The 25,388-nt window shown below is 47.3% G+C and overlaps 1 protein-coding gene across 1 annotated transcript in view; it reads left to right on the top strand.

Moving 5' to 3' along the window:
* The first annotated feature begins 14,353 nt into the window (after positions 1–14,353).
* KCNJ1 (potassium inwardly rectifying channel subfamily J member 1) overlaps positions 14,354–25,388 on the top strand; it is a 32,930-nt gene continuing 21,895 nt past the window's right edge. The window contains exon 1 of the mRNA XM_061406419.1: positions 14,354–15,695. The gene's annotated coding sequence lies outside the window, so the exon portion shown is untranslated. The remainder of the gene's footprint in view (positions 15,696–25,388) is intronic.

The following is a 25,388-nucleotide window of genomic DNA, read 5'->3' as shown; positions in this document are numbered from 1 at the left end:
CCACTGCCTCTGTGCACCCTTCCTTGCTTCTTACCTACCTCCATCGAGCAATAGATGAATTCACAATTAAAGTTTTCTCTTCAGAGTATGACACACAGGAAATTATTTTTTCTCCTATTTATAGAAATTCCATTTGCATTTATGAGGCTGGTAATGTCTCATAAATATTTCCAGCCAGATAAAATATTAATTAAAAGAGTTTGTTGAGTTATACTCTGAAGTCCTAACTAAGACTCTTCTAAGACAAATATTTTAAGTATTTTTCTCTCAAGTCAGGAGAATTCTTCTTACATTAGTTGTGCATCCAGCCCATCCACAAATAGCAGATATGTATCAGTCAATGATACGTCTCTTTCTCATGATTTCTTTATGTTAAAACCACCACTCCCCATATATACATTATATGTGTGTGTGTGTGTGTGTGTGTGTGTGCGTGCATGCATACTTAGTCACTTCAGTCGTGTCCAACTCTTTGTGACCCTATGGAGCCCACCAGGCTCCTCTGTCCATTTTCTTTCTCCAGGCAAGAATAGTGGAGTGGGTTGCCATGCCCTCCTTCAGCAGATCTTCCCAACCCAGGGATCCAACCCAGGTCTCCCACATTTCAGGCAAATTCTTTACTGACTGAGCCACGAGGGAAGCCAAGGAATACTGGAGTAGGTAGCCTATCCCTTCTCCAGGGGATCTTGCCAACCTAGGAATCGAACTGGGGTCTCCTGCATTGCAGGTGGATTCTTTACCAGCTTATATATAATGCTTATATATATATATATATATATATGTATATATAATGCTTATATGTGTGTGTGTGTGTATATATATATATATATATTCAATGAATGAATATTGACTGTAAGTTAAGGTCCACTTCGTTTGGGACACTTTGATAAGCACTAAAAAATATAATGATGAGCTTTGATCTAAAATACCTAACAATCTAATTGGGAGCGTCAGCCTATGTGCAGACAAATTAACAACTTGGGATTTTAATTCCCAGGTGCTAATTGATGGAATGGTGTGTAGAATTGATCGTAACTCTACCAGAGCCAGGGGATGGAAGGCTCTCTGACTGCAGCGAGAAGTGGAGCATGAAGAAGACTAGAACTGGAATATGAGGAGGGGGCTTGAATGAAAAGAACCTCGGGGAGGTAAGTGCTCAGGGACCCGCAGTGAGGGAGCGATTGCTACTGGGATGAAGGGCAGGTGAAGTGTGGGAAGTGATGACGGGGCTGTAATCGACCGAGTGACTACTATGTGCTAAGCTCTTCTGCTTCACAGAAGACAGTGCTTTTAAGCTTCTTAATAACCTCCTGACGGGGGTAGTGTTATCATCATTCTCAGATGATAACAGGATACTTCTCTTGTTTGAGCCTCCTTTTCTCATCTGAGAATGATGAGAAAAGGAGGCTCAAACAAGAGAAGTATCCTCTCATTGGCACAGAATTTTTTTTTTTAAAAAAGCAATATATTTTGTAAAGCCTTTATTGAGTTTGTTACAATATTGCTTTTGTTTTGTGTTCTGGTTTGTTGGCCCTGAGGCATGTGGGATATTATCTACCCCACCAGGAATTGAACCTGCACCCAATGCATTGGAAGGCGAAGTCTTAACCACTGGACCACCAGGGAAGTCCCTCATTGGCACAGTTTTTAACAGTGAATTTCAGAACCCAGTTTTGTCAGGTTACGCAGTCATATTCCTAACTGCTAGGTGCTGAATTGTGTGTCTCTGCCCCAAATTCAGATGATGAAACCTTAAGCCCCAGTCCTGCAGACTGACTGTCTTTAGAAACAGGACGTTTGAAGAGGTGATTAAGTTAAAATGCGTCTGTTGTAATAGGCCCCAATCCAATGGGGCCTGGATCTTTATAAAGAGAGGAAATTGACACACAGGGAGACACACAAGCATAGTCAAGGCTATATGAAGACTCAGGGAGAAGACAGCTATCTGCAAGCCAGGGAGAGAGGCCTCAGGAGAAACTGAACCTGCCCACACCTTGATCCTAGATTTCCAGCCTTCAGAACTGTGGGAAATTTCTTTTGTTGAAGCCCCCAGATCTGGGGCATTTTGTTAGAGGGACCCTAGCACACTAATGCAGTAACATGATGGATGGAACGCTGCTTCTCACAAGGATGTTGCATGCCAAGCTATGGAATTTGAACTTTACTCCACAGATGGGAAGTATCTGTTGAAGATTTCTGAGTCACAGAGAATTATGAAAGCCATTTCTGTGAAGATTTTCCTGGAGGTGGTTTGCATATTATTCACTCATTTCAGTGAGCACCTATTTGGTGACCCCCACCATGGCAGAGACCGCATTTGCCAGGGTCACCTCTGAGCACCACTGGTTCCCAAGCTTGCACAGCTTCTGGCACATAGACAGTAAGAAACTAATAGTTGTCAAATGAAAGAAGGTTAGATTCTAAGAACAGGAAAAAAAAAAAAAAACCACAGCAAGATAAATGCAGAACTTGCCTTCAAATGGCTTCCAGTCTGGTGAGGAGAGCGGTATATAACTAGTTTCACAGTGTGATCAGTTTAGGTGGAGCAGAGATGAGACAGCATCATTCAATACAACTTTTGCAATGCAACTGATGTTGTGCATGTGTTCTGTTGTCTCTGGCCCATGTTGAATGTGTAAGATGTGGTTGCTGCAGATAAAAAACTGAATTTTTGATCTTACTCCATTTTCATTGAAATAAGCAGGATGGTTGGCGGCTACCATGTTGCACGGTCTAGGATAAGGGGCTGGAAGCACATTTGTAGGCTCCACCCAGATGCTGCCCTGTGGTGACAAGGGCAGTGGGTGATGGGACCTGAGGAGACACAGTGTCCTGAGGATGCACAGTGTGGTGCAAGTCCAGCCGCATCAGCACCACTCCCAGGACCCAGGTAAGAAACACAGAATCCCAGGCTCCACCTTAGTCTTGCTCTAAGAGAAGTTTCACTTTAACAAGATCCCCCAAGTGACTCCAGTATTTTTGCCTAGAGAATCCCATGGACAGAGGAGCCTGGCAGGCTACAGTTCACGGGGTCGCAAAGAGTTGGACACGACTGAAGTGACTTAGCACGCAACCATACACACACACAGAGACACACACACACCCGGAGTGACTCTCATGCACACTAGAGTTTGAGAGAGAGAGAGAGAAAGCTCTAGGTAGAAGATGCAGCCGAGAAAGATTCAGCAGACGTCAGTGCCTATCAGGGGACCAGGGGGCAGAGCTGGGCTTGGAGCTGAGCCGGGCTAAGCTTCCTAGACTCTCTGGGGACCTTGAGACCTGCGTCTTCCTGAGTACACGGTACCCCTTCTACTCCCCTCCCTAAGGCTCTGATCACGTCTGCTGGGGCTTCCGTTTCCTGGCTTTCCTCTCCACCTGCAATCTACAAGTTCCTTGTATAGGTGGGACGACCTTGCTTTTTCAAGTCCTTGAAATTCCCAGTGCCTGGCATCTCTCATTCAGCAAACGCTGACTTAATGCAGGCGTGTCTGCTGATGGTAATACTAAAGGCAGGAGGAGCAGGGTGCTTGGAAAGCATAGATGCAGAGCTTGATTTCAGACCAAAGGCTGGGTGAGTTGCCCACTTGGAATTGTTGAGAAGAGGAGGGAGTGAGTGTCTGGGGTTGAGGGAGTTGGGAACAGAGGCGTGGATTTTGATATGCCATCTATGGAGAGGAGCAGGGACTCTGAGGCCAGTTTAGACACCTGAAGGAGGACAGAGAGGCAAAGAAGTCAGACCTGGGACCATGCTCATGCCTGGGGGTTGGGGAGGATGACTGGGTAGGGTTAATTTTAAATTCCCACTGGATCCGCTTCTGTGACTTTAACCCTTTTTCGTTATTATAATGCCCTGCCTCAGGGAGATAACCTGAGCCACCCACCTGTGAAGGACTGTAAGGAAGGGAAACTAACACATTCCCCTGCCATGCTGGGGGACAGCTGCAAAAATCAAATAGTCCTTTTGCTTTGTTTCTTCACCTCCCCCCACCTCTTATCCATAAAAGAACCTGGCAACCAGGCCCTGACACGATGGTTATTTTGAGGTGCTAGCCTGCCATCTTCTTAGTCAGGTGATTCCTAAATAAAGTCCCTCCCTGACCCTAACACCTCGTCTCAGATTCATTGACTTATCTTGTGGCGAGCCGAGAGAGCCTGGACTCAGTAACAGGAGGAGGAAGTAGAGGTGGGTCCAGAACTGGATGGAGAGTTCTGATCAGAATGACCGGTGTGGCGGCCCCACCCTGAAAGGATGAGGGTGTCAAGAAATCAGAGTGGGCGCTGTACCATATTCCATCTTTAATAAAGTATTTATCTAATGGTACTCATGAAAAGTGCTTGTGCTCAACACTGCAGGGGGATAAGAAACATGTGCCCACAGCTCCCTGCTTATGCAGAGCCAGAGAAATCAAGGACAGTGGAGCCGAGGGGAAAAGCCACTGCTCTGCCTACCAGACACACTAGCGACGCTGCAGGTCCTGCTGTGTGCCTCCTGCTCCTGCCTGATCACCAGACCTGTGGCCCTGCTTCCCCAGGTAAGCACTCACCTGTTGGATAAGAATCCCAGAACACCTTTCATGGATGTTCATGGAATTCCAGTTGTAGCACAACCGTAGCTTCAGCTTTTCCAACACCAGCTTCCCGTTCCTGAATTTCCTACTCCTGAATCCAGGCCTAGGTGCCCCAGGTCAACATTTACCACAATTGGCTACACAGTCGATTTTATTGGACCAGCACCTGTGCGCCTAGGAGCCAGGGCACTCAACCGCCAGAGGAGTCTGGGTTTTGTACCCAGCATCCAGCTTTCAATTATTGCAACACTAGGAGTGAATGATTTATTTTTCTCCTGCTCCACAAAGAGGGATATTATTTGAAGATAAAAGAGAACAAACAACTTAACTTCTTTCTTAACTTTACTGATCAAATCTCACTTTATTCTGTTTGGGGGAAAACCCAGTAGAATTACTGACCAGCAAGCCCTGGACCGGCAATGGCAAATTCCACAAGGGGCCAATAGCACCATCTAGTGGTTGAAAAGGATTTCTCGGTAGATAGCATACATTATTGCCTCATTGATCGCAACCTTCGGTTTGGTTTTATTAAAGTTGCAGATGTCTTTATTCAAAGCATCACATTGTTCTAACTAGTTTGATATGAAAAAGTCAGATCTCCTCCTCCCCCTTCTCCCAGAAGCTACCATCTTTCTTCTTTTTTGGTTTTCTTTTCCCCGTGGTTTTACCCCTTGTGTAAGTGCTGCCTGCGTGCTCAGTTGCTAAGTCATGTCTGACTCCTTGGGACCCCATGAACTGTAGCCCACCAGGCTTTTCTGTCCATGGGGGTTTTCCAGGCAAGAATACTGGAGTGGGCTGCCGTTTCCTTTTCCAGGGGATCTTCCCAATCCAGGGATGGAACCCAAATCTCCCGTTTGGCAGGCGGATTCTTTACCACTGAGCCACTTGGAAAACCTAAGTGCTTCGTCTGTAGTAATACTTAGATGCTTCGCTCTGAGAGACTACCACTGGAGATGGAACTTTTGAATAGCTCTCTCCTCCCCATCCCTACCACCTGTGCACACTCTTCCCATCTTCCATGCTCCCAATAGGTATTTTTTCAATAAATATTCAGGTTCAATGTTATCATGACTATACAATTCTACTCATAGCTGATCCATGCAGTAAATCAGATTACTTTTTATTTTCTGCACAACCTTTTGTTGGCATCACTAATTTTCTTGGTTTTCTTTGCTCTCATCATCAATATCAAGAAAATGTCTTCACCTACAACTTCAGTCTCTTCTCAAAATGTCCAGTAATGTGAAGTGAAGTGAAAGTCAGTCATGTCTGATTCTTTGGGACCTGGGGGACTGTAGCACACCAGGCTCCTCTGTCCATGGAATTCTCCAGGCAAGAATACTGGAGTGGGTTGCCATTTCCTCTTCCAAGGGATCTTCTCAACCCAGAGATCTAACCCAAGTCTCCTGCATTGCAGGCAGATTTTTTACCATCTGAGTCACTCTGTCTCTTGGAGAGATCTCGCCAGGAGCCGTCCAGTCCCTTTGGTCCGGATGGGTTACTTACTCTCTGCTGGAGCACAGTTGGCCCCTGGCATCTCTTTTCCCTCAACCCCTCACCCTCTCACTGCCCCCACCCCCGACTGCATCCCCTGTTTCCTGTGTCTCCTGCATTTTTCTTTCTTAGTTCATGCTTCCACTTTGGAGGGACACATTCTGCAGCTGTTTCTTGGGAAGGAGAGCATTCAAAGTGAATTTTTTGAGACTTTGCTTATGTGAAAATGACTCTGTTCTACTTGATTGACAGCTTGGCTACACATAGGACTCTAGATTGGAGATCGTTTTCCTTCAGAACATTTCACAGATGTCTTGGTTTCCTTTCACCTTTCCATCGTCTTGTTGAGGTGTCCACAGCAGGATTCACGCCTGGACCTTTCACCCGTCCTCTCTTTCCTTTCTGAAAACAAGCGAGACCCTCCCTTTGTCCGTGGTGTTCTGAAATTTCAGAGAAATGGGGCCTGGTTGGTGGAGAAATATTTATACCTGTTGTGCTAGACACGAAGCAGCTCTTTTCTTTTTTAAGTTTTTGGCTGTTCTTCCTGGCATGTGGGATCTTGGTTCGCTCAGAACGGATCAAACCAGCGCCCCCTGCGTTGAAAGCATAGGCTTAACCCCTGGGTCACCGAGGATGTCCCCGCGAGGCAGTTCTTTTCATCATCGCCTTGCATTCTGGGAAATGTTCTGGCCACATTTCTTTGACGGTTTCCTTCTTCCTGGTCCATTCCCTCACTCTGAAATTCCTCTCACTTAGAATTTGAAACTCAGAAAGCCCTCATTTCTTTATCTTTTCTCTCCCAATTTCATCTTTCTGTGTTTTCGTCTATGCTCCTGTAGATTTCCTCAACATTTTCTTTCACACTTTCTTCTGAGATTTTTGGTTTTGCTTTCCTATTTTTAATTTCTGAGAACCCCCGTCTCTGATTCTACGTCTCACTATTTTGGCAGCATCCTTTCATTTGCGGTTTCTTCTCCCTGTGTAGTCTCCGTTTCCTCCAAGATGCTTCGTCATGGCTATTTGTTTTATCTTCATGTCTATTTGTTTTCGCTCCTCAGACACCTGGTAACCTGGGCCCCGAGAATGGGGTCTGACAGCTCTCAAGCTCTCTGGAGGATGCTCTGTCTGGACCATTTCAGTGCAGGACCCTCTGTTAGTACTTTTTCCTTTTGGAGATATTCAGGTTCCTCAGGACCAACTCTCTCAGTCTCTGGTTTGGAAGGTCAAGTCCTGAGTGCTGGTGTCTGGAATCAAGTTGGGGACTAGATCTGGGGGCTTTGATAGCTGGGTGTGTTTACTTAGCTTTGCTTTTCTCAGATGTTAAAGCCCATCCCAACTGGCGTCATGTCAAGCCCTCTCCACCCAGAGGCACTTTGCTTTATCCTAGAGAATAAACCTCCAGTCTTGTGCCAGGGAAGCCGGGAGAGACTTCTTGCCTGGGGCCAAGTCAGGGAGAGGATCCTTCTTAAGCAGACTCAGTCGATCCTCCTCCTTCTAGCTGCCTGTTCACCCTTCACCTCCAGTGGTGGACTGCGCTACACTTTTTTGAATTCTGATGTTATAATTGTGCTGGTCCTGGTTTCTTCCTGTCCAAGCATAGAATGAGTCAGTTTTCTAGTTTTCAAAAATATTGCTGCTATTGTCTCCTCTCTGGTTCTTTTTACTTTTGATGGCTAACAACTGTTGAAGAACTGTTATTGGATTAGGATTTCAGATGAGAGTACAAGCAGAAGCATTTCTTTAAATCACTCTCTTTAACTCAAGTCATTCATTCATGTTTAATCATCCATCCTGCAGACATTGGTTGACCCCTTGCTCTGCAGCAGATACTGTGCCAGGTTCTGAATGTGCAGGAATGAATAAGATCATAGCCCCTGCCCAGAGCGATGTCTCGCCTTGTGGTAGCAGATACATAAAGTGATGCAAGTTTATAGAGAAAGGATACACAGCTAATGGTGATGCTCAGGTGTCTCCATGGGTGTAAAGTCGGCTGTCTTCCAAGAGACCCCAGAAAGTGACATCACTTACTAAGTGGTCCCCAACCTTTTGGGCACCAGAGACTGCTTTTATGGAAGATAATTTTTCCACAGACTGGATAGGGAGGATGGTTTGGGGATGATTTAAGTGGGTTATATTTATTATGCACTTCATTTCTATTCATATTGCACCAGCTCCACCTCAGATAATCAGGCATTCGATCCCGGAGGTTGGAGATCCTGACTGAGAGCATTTGCCAAGACCCCCACTGCAAGTTCAGTCACCTGATTTTTGAGCACAACCATCTCCCCAAGAACACTGATTCAGGTCTGACTTCCTAATGTCAACTAACGCATTAATTTGCTGTGACCACTCTGTGCTGGGAGGTAGAATTCACATCAAGTCAACACATCTCTCCCTACACACGGGAAGCCAGAAGGGAGGCCAGCTCATGATTGGAACCTTGCTAGGTGAGCCTGGAATCCAGCAAAGGGCATGAATTGTAGATCAACTAGGTGATTATTGGTCTTGGCTGTTGAACAAGAAGCAGGTCATGGTCAATGGACTGGAATGTGGGAGTCTATTGAATGAGCTTGCCCTTCCCTAGAAGGTGCATGTGTGACAGTGCACCTGGGGATGTTCTTTCATTCACATCCATCGGCTCGCTCTTTGCATGAAGATTTTTCTCGAGGAGTTCAAATTCTCCCTGTACTCCTCCTCTCTCTGGCCGCAGCTGCTCAAACCCTCCCCAGACACCCTGGCCACATGAGATTGTACTGAGCCAGGGAACCTCGTCCTTTGCTAGATGACAGGCTCTGAATGAGATGTCCCAAACCTCTCTGATGATGGTCACACCTTCTGTGGGATTGAAGAATCATGTAAGGTGGGTGTTGAGCTGTCACAGAAAAAGACTGCTCTGCCTCCTTTTCTAGTGACCTCAGAAAACACCCACTGGGCACTTGTTCCCAGAAAATTCACCTCCCCTTATCCACAGAGAACCTGGCCGTCATTTCACTCCAGTGACTTTTTGTAAAAGAAGAAACCAAACCCTGAAGCTGTTGGAGAGTGGTGGGTGGGACCTTTCTCCTCCACTGAGGATTTGCAAGTGAGGACTGGAGGGCACCTGGGGAGGGCACTCATGGCTTCTGGTGAGAGAGCCGGGGAGGAGGGGCAAGGTCAGGACGGGGTTGGGGAGGGGAGGCTTGCATAGATAGGGGTGGTGATGAGAATAGACCACATCACCTCTATTCCAGGGCAGCTGCCGTATCGAGGACGTGATTCTTAACTGGACACAGAGACGCGAGGCCACGAACATCACTTGCCTTCTTCTGTAGCTTCTTGCCCTTGTTTAAATGATCACACAAGACCATGTTCACAAAAGTGCTTTGCAAAGGATCAGATTGAAAACAGGAGGCTACTGTGATGGTTGTTTTACAGGTAATGTGGAGGCGCTTTTAAAGAGCAGAATTCATTGGGATTCTCTCTCTCTTTTTTTTTTCATTTTATTAAGAAAGGGCAGAAATGGTATGGACCTAACAGAAGCAGAAGATATTAAGAAGAGGTGGCAAGAATACACAGAAAAACTATACAAAAAGATCTTCATGACCCAGATCACCATGATGATGTGATCACTCACCTAGAGCCAGACATCCTGGAATGTGAAGTCAAGTGGGCCTTAGGAAGCATCACTATGAACAAAGCTAGTGGAGGTTATGGAATTCCAGTTGAGCTATTTCAAATCCTAAAAGATGATGCTGTGAAAGTGCTGCACTCAATATGCCAGCAAATTTGGAAAACTCCACAGTGGCCACAGGACTGGAAAAGGTCAGTTTTCATTCCAATCCCAAAGAAAGGCAATGCCAAAGAATGCTCAAACTACCGCACAATTGCACTCATCTCACACACTAGTCAAGTAATGCTCAAAATTCTCCAAGCCAGGCCTCAATAGTACGTGAACTGTGAATTTCCAGATGTTCAAGCTGCTTTTAGAAAAGGCAGAGGAACCAGAGATCAAATTGCCATCATCTGTTGGATCATCAAAAAAGCAAGAGTTCCAGAAGCACAACTACTTCTGCTTTACTGACTGTGCCAAAGCCTTTGACTGTGTGGATCACAACAAATTGTGGAAAATTCTTAGAGATATGGGAACACCAGACCACCTGACCTGCCTCCTGAGAAATCTGTAAGCAGATCAAGAAGCAACAGTTAGAACTGGACATGGAAAAACAGACTGGTTCAAATCAGGAAAGGAGTACATCAAGGCTGTATATTGTCACCCTGCTTATTTAACTTATATGCAGAGTACATCATGAGAAACGCTGGGCTAGAAGAAGCACAAGCTGGAATCAAGATTCCCAGGAGAAATATCAATAACCTCAAATATGCAGACGATACCACCCTTATGGCAGAAAGTGAAGAGGAACTAAAGAGCCTCTTGATGAAAGTGAAAGAGGAGAGTGAAAAAGTTGGCTTAAAACTCAACATTCAGGAAACAAAGATCATGGCATCTGGTCCCATCATTTCATGGCAAATAGATGGGGAAATGATGGAAACAGTGACAGACTTTATTTTGGGGGCTCAAAAATCACTGCAGATGGTGACTGCAGCCATGAAATTAAAGACACTTGCTCCTTGAAAGAAAAGTTATGACCAACCTGGACAGCTTACTGAAAAGCAGAGACATTGCTTTGCCAACAAAGGTTCGTCTAGTCAAAGCTATGGTTTTTCCAGTAGTCATGTATGGATGTGAGAGTTGGACCATAAAGAAAGCTGAGTGTCAAAGAACTGATGCTTTTGAACTGTGATGTTGGAGAAGACTCTTGAGAGTCTCTCAGGCTGCAAGGAGATCTAACCAGTCAATCCTAAAGGAAATCAGTCCTGAATATTCATCGGAAGAACTGATGCTGAAGCTGAAATTCCAATACTTTGGCCACCTGATGCAAAGAACTGACTCATTGGAAAAGACCCTGATGCTGGGAAAACTTGAAGGTGGGAGGAGGAAGGGACGACAGACGAGATGGTTGGATGGCATCACCAAATCAATGGATATGAGTTTGAGTAAGCTCTGGGAGTTGGTGATGGAAAGGGAAGCCTGGCGTACTGCAGTCCGTGGGTTTGCAAAGCGTTGGACACGACTGAGTGACTGAACTGAACTGAACTAACCATGCATCAGCATTCATGTTACACAATTGTTCCCAAGCCTAGGTCAGGCCCTATCTGTGCTCTCTGTTCACTGATGAGTACCCCAGCCACCCAGTACCTCCATTCCCACAGCCCTGAAGCCCCCCCAACCCCAGACCACCAGGGACAATGGTCTCTATTCACACTTCACAGTGTAGGGACCATGGCGTGACCTCTTCTGTGCATTCATTGGTGCAGGACTTAGAACTAAACCAGGATTCCTAGTTTCTCCTTCTATTTGATTTTAGTATTATGCATAATGATGAAATAGTAAGTGGTGTTTATACAGCACTTAGCAATAACAAGGCACTTCCACTTATAAGGTGAGTTCAATTTGTCTCTTTTTCAGATGAGGAAGCTGAGACTCCGCAAGGTTATGTAATCACCCCAATGTGACAGCCAACCTCAAACTCAGATTTTCTGACTCCAAGTTCAGTGTTTTTCCTACAACCTGAGCTCTCTGAGGCTACACCCCGAACTTGAGGCTCTTATTCTAAGGCCCGTTTCGTCCTCCTGAATACAATCCTCATGACCTGGCACCCAAAGTTGCTGTGGGGCTGAGAGACAGCAGGGACCCAGGCTGGAAGGCCAGTGCCACCTGCTTTTTGGAATCCATATTTTTGAAGGCTTCTCTGGCTGGCCAGTGGTTAGGACTCTGCGCTTTCACTACCGAGGGCCTGGGTTCAATCCCTGGTGTGTGCATACTAAGTTGCTCAGTCATGTCCGACTCTTTGCGACCCCATGGACTGTAGCCTGCCAGGCTCTTCTGTCTGTGGGATTCTGCAGGCAAGAATACAGGAGTGGGTTGCCATTTTCTACCCCAGGGTCAATCCCTGGTGGGGGAATTAAAATCCCACAGGCTGCATGGCACAGTCAAAACAGAAAAACAGTGTTGGTGAGTGGAATCCAGGTTCTTTACATGCTGGGAGAGTTTGGGCTTCATGGTCTGTCCTGTAGGTACGACAGGTTCTGACAACCATGGACATGCGTCGTGGGTGGATCTTTGAGCAAAGAGGTGCAGGGCTGGTCACCCATGGTATGAAATGATTGTCACGTCCGCCACTTTGGCCACAAAGCCATCAACTTCAAGGTCGCTGGACTGGCACCTGTGCTGCATCACTGCAGAAGTCGGCAGTTTCCAGAGCCAGGGTTTGCGTGCCTGAGGCAAGAAGCTGACCCCCATAAATGTGTGAGCCTGGGAGAAAGTGCATGCCAAGTCCTGGCTTGAGGGGCATCTGCTCCCTGGGCAGCCCTCCCCGCCTCCCCTGGGCATTCAACAAACACAGGGGTGACTGGCTGGGATCGTGTGAACTCATTTGTCTTGACTTCTGATTTTATGGCCACAGGTGTGAGCAACTGAGAATCTGGAACAAAATGTCCAGGACACTGGACTGAAATCCTAGGAAACCTCAGGCCAGTGTTGCTGCCACGTCGAATGAGGGGGTGCGTTGGGCCCTTCCCTCTGGGCTTCCAACAGATCTTGGAAGGACCCCTGGTCTTATGCCCACCCACATGCCCCCAACTCACCTTTGTTCTCCAGCCTCCAAGCTACTTCTCCTTCATCCACTCCCCACCTTCCAAGACCACCTGGTATAATCCTACCCCACTCCCGCCAATAGCATCCTGCTAAGCACCACCAGCTCTTGGAGGCTCCCTCAGCTAAAAGTAAAACTCTTCTTCCATTTATTCATGATGCTTCCCACGCATTTATGCCTTATTGTGCCCGTGATGTCTTTTCCTCTATGAAGCCTTAAACTCTTGAAGGCAGGCACCATGATTTATTCATGTTGTAATTCGCCAAGTGCCTGGTGCTGTGGCTTCTACAGAAAGGCCCTCAACAAGCCTTTAGTGAATGAAACAGAATTGTCAAAATTCTCCCTTTGTTCCACCCTATTTTTCTTTTAATGTCCCTTGACCTGGAATTTTTCACAGGGCAGTGGGGGTGCTACCCTCTTCAAAAGGCAGTCAGTGTTTCGGAGGAAAGCTTTTCATCTCTTGCACACGGGCTTCTCAAAACCATTCCTTGGGAAGCCCGTGTGACGGTGCTCTTGCCTTTTTGTCACCTCAATGGGATAACCTACTTCTCTTCTGGGGCAGACATGTTCACATTGTACCATCTCTTTCACCAGACACTGGTTCTCTTAAAAGAAAAAAAAAAAAAAAACCGAGGCACAAAGATGAAAGAACATCTTCCAGCAGAAGTCCCTCTGTCCTGCCCACTCAGGAGCTGGAGGCTGGTCTGAGGGATGATGTGTTTGCTTGTTGTGGAATGGCCTTTCCTGCCCTTCCTGAATCAGAGGACGCCAGCCACATCTGTAGAAGGCAGTAGCCTGGGACACAGGGAATCCCCTCCCCATTGTGTGCAGGGAGACAGCTTGCAGGTTTATTGCTGCTGTTGTTTAGTCGTTCAGCCGTGTCTGACTCTTTGAGACCCCACGGACTATAGCCTGCAAGGCTCCTCTGTCCGTGGGATTCTCCAGGCAAGAATACTGGAGTGGGTTGCCATTTCCTCCTCCAGGGGATCTTCCCAACTCAGGGATCAAACCTGGGTCTCCTACATTGAAGGCAGATTCTTTTACCCACTGAGCCACATGGGAAGCCCCTCCAAAGACCTACTGTTTATATAAGTTGCTCCCCTTGGAATATTAGTCATGAATGGAATAATACCTTTGCAATGCTCCAAATTTCTTTAAAGAAAAGGAAAAGAAAAGCCTTCCATGAGCTCTGGTCCCCCAGCTCAGGTGTGGAGGTTGGGGCTCCAGGCTGTGTTTGAGGAGTTAATTCCTGTGAGCACCAGCAAAGTGGGACCTGGGTAAAGCCAGGGAGAAAGGCCCTCTGCTCACTGTCCCAGGCTGCCGGGGCAAGGAGGACTGTGTCTGTGACCACGGAGGTGGGAGAAGCAGCAGATGGGGGAGCAGGAGCAGGACTTCCCCATGAAGGCAGGAGGAGAGACTGAGAAAACGATCCATGTTGGTTCTATGGAAGATGCAATATTCCATCTGATTCACCTTCCCTATTATGAGCAAGATGCCTGGAACTGGGAGAGTCAGCAGCCCTGCCCTCCAGGTTGCCTAGCAACACCCTCTTTCTAATTCCCAGCTGGTCCCCAGGGGCTGGTCTGAATGGGGGGCAAGGGGAGAGGGGGAATGGAGGTAAAATAGCTACCTGTTCTCCAAAATAATGAGACGCTCTGGCTCCATCCTGCAAGGGACCTGACTTGCAAATGAATGAGGCACTTAAGGAACCCTTTGTTTTCCTCATTTTGAGTGGTTCTGCACTGACTGGAGAATTAGTGTTTAGCTTTGCAAGAGGTATGTGTTCGTGTTTTCAGTTATCTGGAGGCTGATTGGGAGAATGAGAGGTATCTCTGTGACTCATGCTGACCCAGGGACTCTGTGGCTCCTTGGCCTCCTGCTCTGAAATTGAAGATGAGAGCCCTGGTGCTGAATTGTGGAGGACAGAGGAATCGGACAGGACTGAGTGACTGAACAACAACAACAGTCTGCTGAGGTGTTAAGTGGAGACCAGAGGGTGAAGGGTGCCTGTATTGACCTCCCAATACTCCACGAGTGCAGAGTGACAGTTTACTAGGGGGACCGCTTTCTGATTCTCCAGTGGTGACCAGCAGTGGAGTGAGTGAAGGCCCACAAAGACCACCAGGGCAGGGGGAACACTGACCCCTGTGTCACACCCATAAGAGAGTATAAGACAAGATGTGTGAGCCAGAGTGAGATGACCCTCGAGGGTGGGATGGGAAGAAGGAAAGAAAGCAGACCCTGGGGTGTGCTGATTTCTGGAACATTTACTCAATGCCAAGTGCGTGCCAAGTCTGTCACCTCCATGACCTCACTCTCTACTCTAGACTCCAGGGAGAGAAGCTAGGACCTTGTCCCCAGGTGAAAAGTTGGTGCTCTAGGGCTTCCTTCCCAGTCAGCTCTACTGTAAATCTTTGGCTACAGAGTTCTACACTGAACTGAAACTACGGTGGGTGATGATGGCCAAGGGACAGTCAGATCAGCCTGAGCTGTGACCACAGAGGAGTCATGGAGCAGAAGCTTTGAAGGGCTCCTCCCCGACCCGGCAGCATCTAGCCTTCGTGCGTGTGTTTGTCTGGGACACTCAGCCGCAGCACACTGGTTCCAGTACAGTTCCATAAACAGATCCCTCATAATTAGCCCTGGCGGCTCAACACCTCTGCTGTATCCTGCCCACTTACCCGCCACGCCTCCTCTTGTTGAATCCGGTTCTAAGTAAACTGTGTTCTTTGAGAGCCATTGCATACAGATGAGTTGGCAGCCGGTCTGAGCTGACCCACAGACTCATAAAAACCAACAGGGCCCTGGGCCCCTTCACCCGTGCCATCCAAACTCTTGGGACCAAAGGTGCAAGGACTCACTCACGTCAAGGACCTGGCTGCTCTCTCGGGGACCAAGGAACTGAGCTTTTGTCTCTGCATTCATGCTGGCAATCCATGAGGTAAGCGGAGAAATGCCATATTGCCCCTTTGGGGAAAGAAGAAGTTGATTCTGGTGGAAATTTAGTCTTCATTTCCCCATTTCAAATCTAGACAGGACTGTTCTCTGTTCCCAGATTATAATGGTGTGATTTTAACTCCCTCACTTGATGCTGTGGGTCTTCTGTTTGCAAATGAATGATGAGCCATGAGCTCCGTCCTGGCCGCCCTTCGTGGTTCCACAGCCCTGAGTGTCATGCCTAGCTTCACTGCCTCCTCATGGTGGTGGAGACCTGCATGGACTTGTGTCCCTGACAGCGTTAGCCCCTGCAAGGGCAGACCTCTCTCTGCCTTTGCTGTCATTTTGGCAGAGGGTAAGGTGCTAGTCCTGGAGGAGGGCATGGCAACCCACTCCAGTATTCTTGCCTGGAGAAGCCCAAGGACAGCAGAGCCTGGCAGGTTACAGTCCATAGGACTGCAAAGAGTCGGACACGACTGAAGTGCCTTAGCACGCATGCACACAAAGGTGCTAGCGAGGTCCACTGTGCAAGAGGCTGAAGCCTTGTTTGAGTGGAACACGTTAGTATTAATAAGACGCTTGGCTTACCTGCACCCAAATGCCTTTCCTTCATTTGATGAAATGTTGCTTGATTCCAAGTTAAGTCATCTGGGATCCTCCAGGTTTGTTCAGTGTCAGCCGTATGGGTGCTCTGACGGTGCACGACACCTGTTCCCTGTGCTCTGCTTTCTACAAGCCTGAGAACAAGCAGATCTGCAGTCCCCTTCTCCAAACAACCATGTTGTACAGATGCTGTGCATAGCGGCTCCAAAAATATTTGTCTTTAGCAATTGGTAAGGTTTAGGAAGAACGTGTTTGCTTTTTACTGTAGCTGGGCATGCAGATGGAGCCAGGCACGGTGACGGGAAGCGCGCTGTTTTTGACAAGGACTTAACTTAGCCCACTGCCTGATGCCCTTCGGTCGTGGGCTTAGCTTGTCTTGCCTTACTCTGGCCTGTTTTTTGAAAATGTATTCTCACTAAGTTAGCTTCAGTTTTTCCAAACACGGTGAGGGGCAGGGGAGGGGTGCTTTGTGAAGTAATGAACCATTAGAAAAAAAATTTATTTTAATATGTAAGGCACGAAGATGCTTCCTGTCCCCTTCCCTATCCCTCAGTAAGGAGGACCTCAAGTCAGCTCAGGTGCGGGCTGAATCTGCAGGTCAGCACAGGGAGCGGATGACTTGTAAATGGTTCTCTGAGCTTTGATGCTGTTGGTGGCGTTTTTTCTGTGTATTTTTTTTTAAATACATAAGATGCTGTAATTGCCAAGAAATGCTCTGCAGAGCTGAGAGTCAGGATTTCTCATGCATGTCTTCTTTCCTTTTCCCAGCAATTCATTTTTTTCTGTGCCAGGTTACAAATCTACCCTGGACCTTTTCACAGCTCAGTGATTTCCCAAGGAATCAGCTTTGATCACATGCTTTGCCTCTTACTTGTCCCGTGGTTTCCATGGCGTGAATGCTTCTTAATTCTTCCTCTTTGAGTTCTCCCTGGGATTGCTTATAGGGCCTGAGTTTGACCCAAATCCTACTCCTCTTGGTTCTAAAATTCAAGATGCTCATCCTATTTTCTTCTCTTCATCATTGCCCTCTGCATTACTATTAGTCTTAGACATACAGGTATTTTTTCCTCATTTGCCTTTCAACAAGCTTAGAATGAGCACCCATTGTGTTCTGGGAGCTCTGCGAAGTCCTGGGTATTATTGAATAGCCCTTGTTCTCATGGCAGTTACTGTTCAGGGCTTGGGTACATGGAGATAGACTGTTAAACCTGAGTGGGGCAAGTGCCCAATGTAGTCATGATATAATCACTGCCTGTGTGGAAGGGTAGTCCTCAACTCCCTGGGTGGGCAGGATGGGACTGGTGGGGGCAAGAGGAAGGACATTCCTGAATACGAGGTAGTATTTACAAAAACACAGAGGCATGAGAAAATGTGACATCTTCAGGGGATGTGGGGCTACTGTGGCTGGAGTGGGTGGACGGGGAGGGGAGAAGAAAGATGAGGCTGCAGGGCGAGCGCCCGTGATGAGGGACCTTGTGTACGATACCCACGAGAGCAGCACAGTCTTGAAGGCAGTGGGAAGCCACATGAGGTCGTATTTACAACTTAGAAAAGCTGCTTTGTGTGCAAAGTGCCAGGTGAATTGGGCTGGGATAAGACAATTTCTGGAAACCAGTTGGGAAATTACTAAAAGGCAGAATGCACAAGATTTGGGGCACTCTGGCTGCGAGGATGAAGTATAGCCCTGAACATGGGAACCTGAGGGTTAGCTGGTCTCATTCTGTAAATTTCCCCAAAGTCCAAATGATGAGCAAACTTTGAGTAGAAAAAAGCATTTTCTCTATACTTACCCTCAAGCCACATGGCCTCTTGAACCCAGAGAAATAAGTTAACAGGCTTGGACCTCATGGGAGGTGGGCACTGTGTAGGCTAGGGGGCTGGCCTTTCAGGGACCCCCACCTCAGAAGTGAAATCCCTGGTCATTTGTTTTCCTCCATCACCAAAATGAGCAACTGCCTGTCTGCCGAGAAAGCACGTCTTCAGCAAAGTGAGCCTGTGTTTCCTTCTCCTTACCCCGAGTGCCCAGCCCTAGACAGGGCATTGCTCTAGGTCTCTGCTGAGCCCCGCTGTCAACCCTTAGGAGGCAGGGCAGAAAATGTGTCCCTCCCAACTGTGGAGCAAACAGCTGAGACAATATTAGAAATAATAACAGAATCACTGAGCATTAGAGGCCTCTGTGAAGGTTCTAAAAAGATTACTCTATGCACCATTAATTGCTGCAAAGCATTCCCCACTCACACTGAGCAGATGCTGAGATGTCTTCCATGTGGGTTTTTCTATGCATGCATGCATACTAAGCCGCTTCAGTCATGTCCACCTCTGTGTGACCCTATGGACTGTGACCCACCAGGCTCCTCTGTCCATGGGATTTCCCAGGCAAGAATACTGGAGTGGGTTGCCATGCCCTCCTCCAAGGGATCTTGCTGACCCAGGGATCAAATCCATGTCTCTTATGTCTCCTGCTTTGGGAGTCAGGTTTTTTAACCACTAGCACCACCTGGGAAGCCCTATTCCTATGAGTCAGTCTATTTTCAGGCCCATTTTGCAGGGAAGTATTGGCTTCCCTGGTAGTTCAGCTGGCAAAGAATCTGCCTGCAATGCAGGAGACCCCGGGTCGATTCCTGGGTCAGGAAGATCCCCTAGAGAAGGGATAGGCTACCTATTCCAGTATTCATGGGCTTCCCTGGTGGCTCAGATGGTAAAGAATCTGCCTGCAATGCGGGAGACCTGGATTCAATCCCTGGGTTGGGAAAATCCCCTGGAGAAGGGCATGGCAACCTACTCCAGTATTCTTGCCTGGAGGATCCCCATGGGCAGAGGTGCCTGGTGGGCCACAGTCCATGGGGTCTCAAAGAGCTGGACACAACTAAGTGACTAAGCACACAGCACAGCAAAATGATGGAGAGAAAGGGAGGATAAGTGAAGTCAGAATTCCTGAGTTTCTTTCCAACGGGCTACAGGGAACAGAATGACACTGATAAGATGATTATCCCTTGCTGGGGTCAGTGGAGGCACTGACATCTCAGGCATGGTCACTCACTCTGGGCCCTCCTGGCCATGATGGGGAAAGGACAGCATCTGAGTCCGTGTGACCCCCATCCTATCACAGCATCTGAGATGCTCAGGGCTGGTCCCACAGGCAGTGAGTCCATCTGACCCCAAGATCCACCAAACGTCCCTCCCCCTTCCACTCAACAGGCGGGTGACAGGCTGTGGAATACTGAGATCTCACAGCTCAAAATACCTGGAGGAAACAGCACACTGGACTTTAAGTGTGGACATCCTCATGTCAGAGTAGCCACCTTCAGGGGCCCCTAGGACTCCTTTTCCTGGAGATGAAGTAACTCCTGGGGTCCCCACAAGGACTCACAGTGTTTCAGCTTAGTTTCTGTGAGGCCTGAGAAGAAGACTGTGCCAGAATATACTTTGTGTTGCAAGTTCAAGCCCAGTTGAGTGAATTTCTTCGCATAGAAATTGAAGTTTGTTCAATAGTTAACTGAGGATAGTTGACTACGTTAATCAGTTGTAATGGCTCTATTTGCCACCATCACTTTCCTCCACATCAGCTCAGCCTTTTCAGAGGTGGAGGTGATGCTCAGCCTGATAAAGGCGTTAAGGAATAGCTCCAAGGGACCATCCATCTACCTTCATCTCAAGGCCAATAAGATCATTAAAATTATATAGGTTGAGAAGACAAAGTACCAGGCAGTGATGACTTAGTCTAAAGCCAAAAGTAAAGAGAAAGAACCAGGGACCTCCTGGGTGATCCAGTAGTTAAGGATCTACCTTCCAGTGCAGGTGATGTGGGTTTGATCCCTGGTTGGGGAACATGCCAAGGGACAACTAAGCCTGCAAGCCACAAGAGAGTCAGTACCAGGAAAAAAAAAAAAAATCTAAAAAAAGAGAGAAAAGGATCAGATCTTCCCAGTCTACTCTATCTCCTGGATTATGTATGATTCACGAGTAATTCTAGCTCTGCTCCAGACAGCAAAGGTGATTTGGCTTGATCAGGTATTAATAGTTCATAATCTTCATGAATAAACAGGGAGCATATGTGGGAACTGGAAAAAAAAAATGGAATAAAAGCTGCTGCTACTGCTGATAAATTGCTTCAGTCGTGTCCGACTCTGTGCGACCCCATAGACGGCAGCCAACCAGGCTCCCCCGTCCCTGGGATTCTCCAGGTGAGAACACTGGAGTGGGTTGCCATTTCCTTCTCCAATGCATGAAAGTGAAAAGCGAAAGTGAAGTCGCTCAGTTATCTCCAACTCTTAGGGACCCCATGGACCCATCAGGCTCCGCCATCCATGGGATTTTCCAGGCAAGAGTACTGGAGTGGGTTGCCATTGCAAAAGCAAATACCTTCAAAAAAAAAAGATGAAGGAAAAATTCATGGGAGACATGTAGGAGGTAGACCTAGAAAAGTTAACAAGAAACAAAACATAACCCAAGGTCATGGGGCTCAGAGAATTCTATTCCCTGCTGCATATGGAGGGTCCTAAGCCATCCTTGCTGGCTTTGTGATGAAAGGTGTTCAGAGAATTCTCCCCATCATTGCCGATGCCTTGTCAGAATCCATGAGCAGACAATGGGAGGGAGGTCCTCATCCCTAAAAGTCCCTGGTTCTGTCTGAAGAACACAAAGAAGCCAAGAATAATGCAGACAACGGGCAAATTCAAGACCAACGAGCATCTAAAGATGATCCTATCAAGGAATAGTTCCTTCTCAAAAACTCTAAAAGGATTTTGGCTGTTATATAAAACCCAACCAGTGCCATCCCATTAAAAAAAAAAATCATGGGAGCTAAAATTTTTTTCTTTTGGCAGATTTTTATTTTGTAGTGGTGTGTAGTTGATTTACAATGTTGTTCATTTTAGGTGTACAGCAAAGTAATTTACTTACACACATACACATATATAACTAATTTTAAAGAGTCATCCTAAGGGTTCAAATGCTCCAGCTCACTCATGGTAGGAAAGAAGAAACTAAGGCCTAAAAGAGTCCAAGACTTTCTAGAACCCACAGGAAAAGCAGAAATCTGAATTCACCATGTAGGGCTTTAGATTGATGACTTCCTCCCTCAAGGTAACCTGTCATTTTTTTCCTAAATTGGTCCCCCTGTGTGTGGTCTGCTCTGGTGGCCGTGTGTCTGCCCAGGCTCTAAGCTGCAGTTACCCAGACTCCTAAACACTCACAGAGGCAGGTCACCCCTTAGGCTTTAATAGAACATTCGTTTTGAGTACTCTGAAATACAAACCAGAAATTTTCATATATTCAGAATTTTCCGATGTCCATCTGCGGCCCCTCTCTCTTTTCTAACTGCACAACCATCAATGTTTCTTGGGTCAGGTTGGGAATTTCATCTATGGGGGGCAGGGCGGTATACCAATGTGCTACTGTATCCCTAGGGGCAGATTTAAATATGCAACACAACACCACTGAAAGCAACAGGCTAAACCGTCTTTGCAGCTGGAACCAGCACCGCTCTCTCAGGTGACTACCCTCGGGGGAGACTCATGCTTTGCTGCCCTTGATTAAATTCTTGGGAGCTTTCTGGCTCTGTCCAGATCTGCCACGTGTCCTTGAGGGGCTTGACAGAGCTCGGAAAGTATGAAGAACTGTTGCTAGCTTCTCACAGGAAAAGAATTCTGTGCGGTGTGGCCTTTAGGAGTCCAAGTCACTGGTGAGATGCTGGGAGAGATAACAGTAATCCCAGTCTTGTGCTGGAAGGCATTCGACCAACTCAGGGACCAGGGGATTCAGAGGCTGGCTGGGAAGGGTGGGACAGCTGATGAATCAAGCATGGAGTGGAGACAGTCAGAGATAAGTCACAGGAGTGGTCAGAGGATCACCTAGGAAGACCTCTGGGGAATTCCACCATGTGCCCGACTTTTCCAAAGTGTGAGCACCCTGTCCCTTCCTTGCAGAAATTTCAGGCTCCTGGGAGTTCAGACAGGAAAGAACAAGGGAAGCATGAGTGGGGGCACATTCTGTCTGAAGGGGCTGGGCTTTCCCCTCCCACCCAGTCTATTTCCTGGGCTGCCCCAGTGAGGTGGGGGTGAGGGGGTCAAGGAGAGAAGACTTATCCACTGTCCCAACTGCTCCATCCCTTTTGATGGAGTAGAGAGGCATCTGATGTGAAGAGCTGACTCATAGAAAAGACCCTGATGCTGCAGGAGGAGAAGGGGGTGACAGAGGATGAGATGGTTGGATAGTATCAGCAACTCAATGGACCTGAGTCTGAGCAAAGTCTGGGAGATGGTGAAGGACAAGGAAGCCTGGTGTGGTGCAGTCCACAGGATTGCAAAGAGTCAGACACGACTGAGTGACTGAACAACAGCAAAAGAGGGTACCTCTGAGAGATTCTAACTCAGAGTGCTTACCTGCACCCTTCTGAGCAAACCTTTGAGTCTAGGTTCTCACACTCCTTTGTCCTAGACCACTGGGAGTGAGAGCTGTGCGGACGCTCACCACTGTCAAGACAAGGACAAGATGAAGTCTCCTGGGGAAAGGGGCTGGCTGAGAAGTAGAAGTGTGTTGTAGGTTTGGATTTTATTTACCTTTTTATCGCACATGCCTTCCTCTGGCCTCTGAAGCTGTTTGTCGTTTTGGATTTTTACAGACAAAGATGCTTCTTTAAGGAACTTGTGAGTGGGAGTGTGGGGAGGGGAGGGAAAAGGGCCCAGGCCAGGCTTGTGCCCAGAGCGATGTGAGCAGAGAGATTCATCACTTGGCATGGAGTGGGCAAATTCCTTCCAAAGGATTTGAGTCTAGTGACAGTGAAGGGAAGCTGAGAAACAGGCTGTCATTTGAGAAGGTCGATGAGAGATGTGGGCTAAAATTGCTTTCTAACATGGAGAGGGCTGGTTTTCTCACACCTGCTGAAGGTTAGGTGACAGTAGATTCAAATCTCAGCCTGAGGATGTGGGTTAGGCATCAGGAAGAAGCTGGGTGTCCAGGTGCTGAGTGGTAGGGATGGGTTTCAGAAGGAAGTATTTCTTTACACAGACAGGAACTCACACCTGGCTCTCAGGGGAGGGGTTCGGGGGCAGAAGGCAGTCACGAGCCCCTCACTCTTGATCTCATGTTCTTGCACCAGGTAGGTGAGTCCTCCACAATCCCACTCTCTCTGGTGTTTTGAAGGTGCAGCTATCTGCTTCTAAGTTTAAGCCTGGACCAGGGAGGAACAGCCACTTCTGACCATCTCCCCTGGCTAAGTTTTTCTTCAAGCAGCCTGGGTCTACCCCATAAATGAGCCACCTCAAAGCTTCCTTCCTGTCCTAGAGCTCCCAGAGATGCTTTATCCCCTCACCAGCCCCTCATTGCCTTCTTACTGTTGCTGTTCAGTTGCTCAGTCGTGTCCTACTCTGCAACCTCATGCACTGCAGCAACCAGGCTCCCCATCCTTCACTACCTCCTGAAGTTAGTGTGCTCAAACTCATATCCATTGAGTCGGTGATGTCATCCAGCATCTCATCCTCTGTCGGCCCCTTCTCCTCCTGCCCTCAATCTTTCTCAGCATCAGGGTCTTTTCCAGTGAGGCTGCTCTTCGCATCATCTAGCTGTTACTCTTGTTCTATTCCAAAGGCTCTGGGGCACTTCTCCCCAGGGTGTCAGCCCTGCAGACCCCACCCTTGCCTGGACCGTCGTCCCCCTCCTCAGCTCTCTTGGGATGCTGTTCTGGGAAGCAGGCCTCTTTAATCCGCTTGTCCGCCTGCTTCACTCTGGACAGAGCTTGGGCGAGAGCTGACGGTGCAGTGGGTGCTGTCTTTGCCGGCTTAGCCCTGAGGATGAGGGGACTGCAGGGACACCAACAGCCAGACCACAGACAGGCTAATTTCCAAATGCAGACACTGTAAAGGCCATGCATATTTTGCTGGTGACTAGTGTCCAGATGCTGAACCATTTCCAGGCCCGGCTGTGTTGGGGGACGGAGAGAAGGCAAGCACACACAGAAAGATGCTAGTCTTGCCTCTGCGCTGTGGACGCTCCCCAGTCCCCCACCCGGGAGTTCATGAGGGTAACCCTGGGCAGTGGGGCTGTGGCAGGTGGGGTGGGGAGGGGCCCAGGCACATCCCCACGGGTTGTGTGTAACACGTGGTCCGATGGGCAATACCTTCACTGTTGCTCATATAGAACCTTCTAGAATCCCTGATGTACTACTAGCAAAGAGACTTCCTGATTTCTTTATGTTGCCTCTTCCTGCAAGTCACGTCTACATTGAAAAATTCTTCTGTTTCTTTGAAAAATTCTGCATTATTTTATTAAAATTTTTCATTGAAATATATAGTTGATTTATAATGTTTTGTTAATTTCTGCAAAGTCTGTCAATTTCTGCAAAGGGATACAGTTACACACATATATATGTGTGTGTGTGTGTGCTCAGTTACTCAGCTGTGTCTGACTATTTGGCACCTCATAGACTGTATCCCGCCAAGCTCCTTTGTCCATGGGATTTCCCAGGCAATATTACTGGAGTGAGTTGCCATTTCCTTCTTCAGGCAATCTTCCTGACAGAGGAGCCTGGCAGGCTGCAGTCCATGGGGTCCCAAAGAGTCAGACACGACTTAGCAACTAAACAATAACAACATACATAAGAACATTTAAAAAGAAATATATATACATACATTTCTTTTTAAATATTCTTTTCCATTATAGTTTGTCATGGGATTTTGAATATAGTATACCATAGTATATTATACTATATATATATATATATCATATAATACTATATATATATATATAAAACATATAGTATATATACTATATATAGTATGCTATACAGTAGGGCTTTGTTGTTTTTCCAGTCTATATACAATAGCTTACATCTGCTAATTTGATTGCTTTTATTTTCAATGGTCCATATGGAGAAGATTCTTCATTGGAAACCTGATGCACATCATATCACCCTTTCCATCAGAGCTCTTCTTGTGTCTAACTGAACCCTCTCTTAACTACGATTCTAACTCTTATACAGCTCATCACTCATCCACGTGGACTCTCCCAAACACTACATCATTTCATTGCTATAATGGCCCGGAAGGTAGGTGTGCTATGATTGTCATTTGACAAATGGGAAGACGGAAGCTGGGTT

This window comes from Bos javanicus, chromosome 29, assembly GCF_032452875.1.
Source record: "Bos javanicus breed banteng chromosome 29, ARS-OSU_banteng_1.0, whole genome shotgun sequence".
In the NCBI taxonomy this organism is placed as follows: Eukaryota; Metazoa; Chordata; class Mammalia; order Artiodactyla; family Bovidae; genus Bos; species Bos javanicus.
The sequence above is the reverse complement of the archived record's forward strand: the minus strand, read 5'-3'. Positions and strand labels throughout refer to the sequence as shown.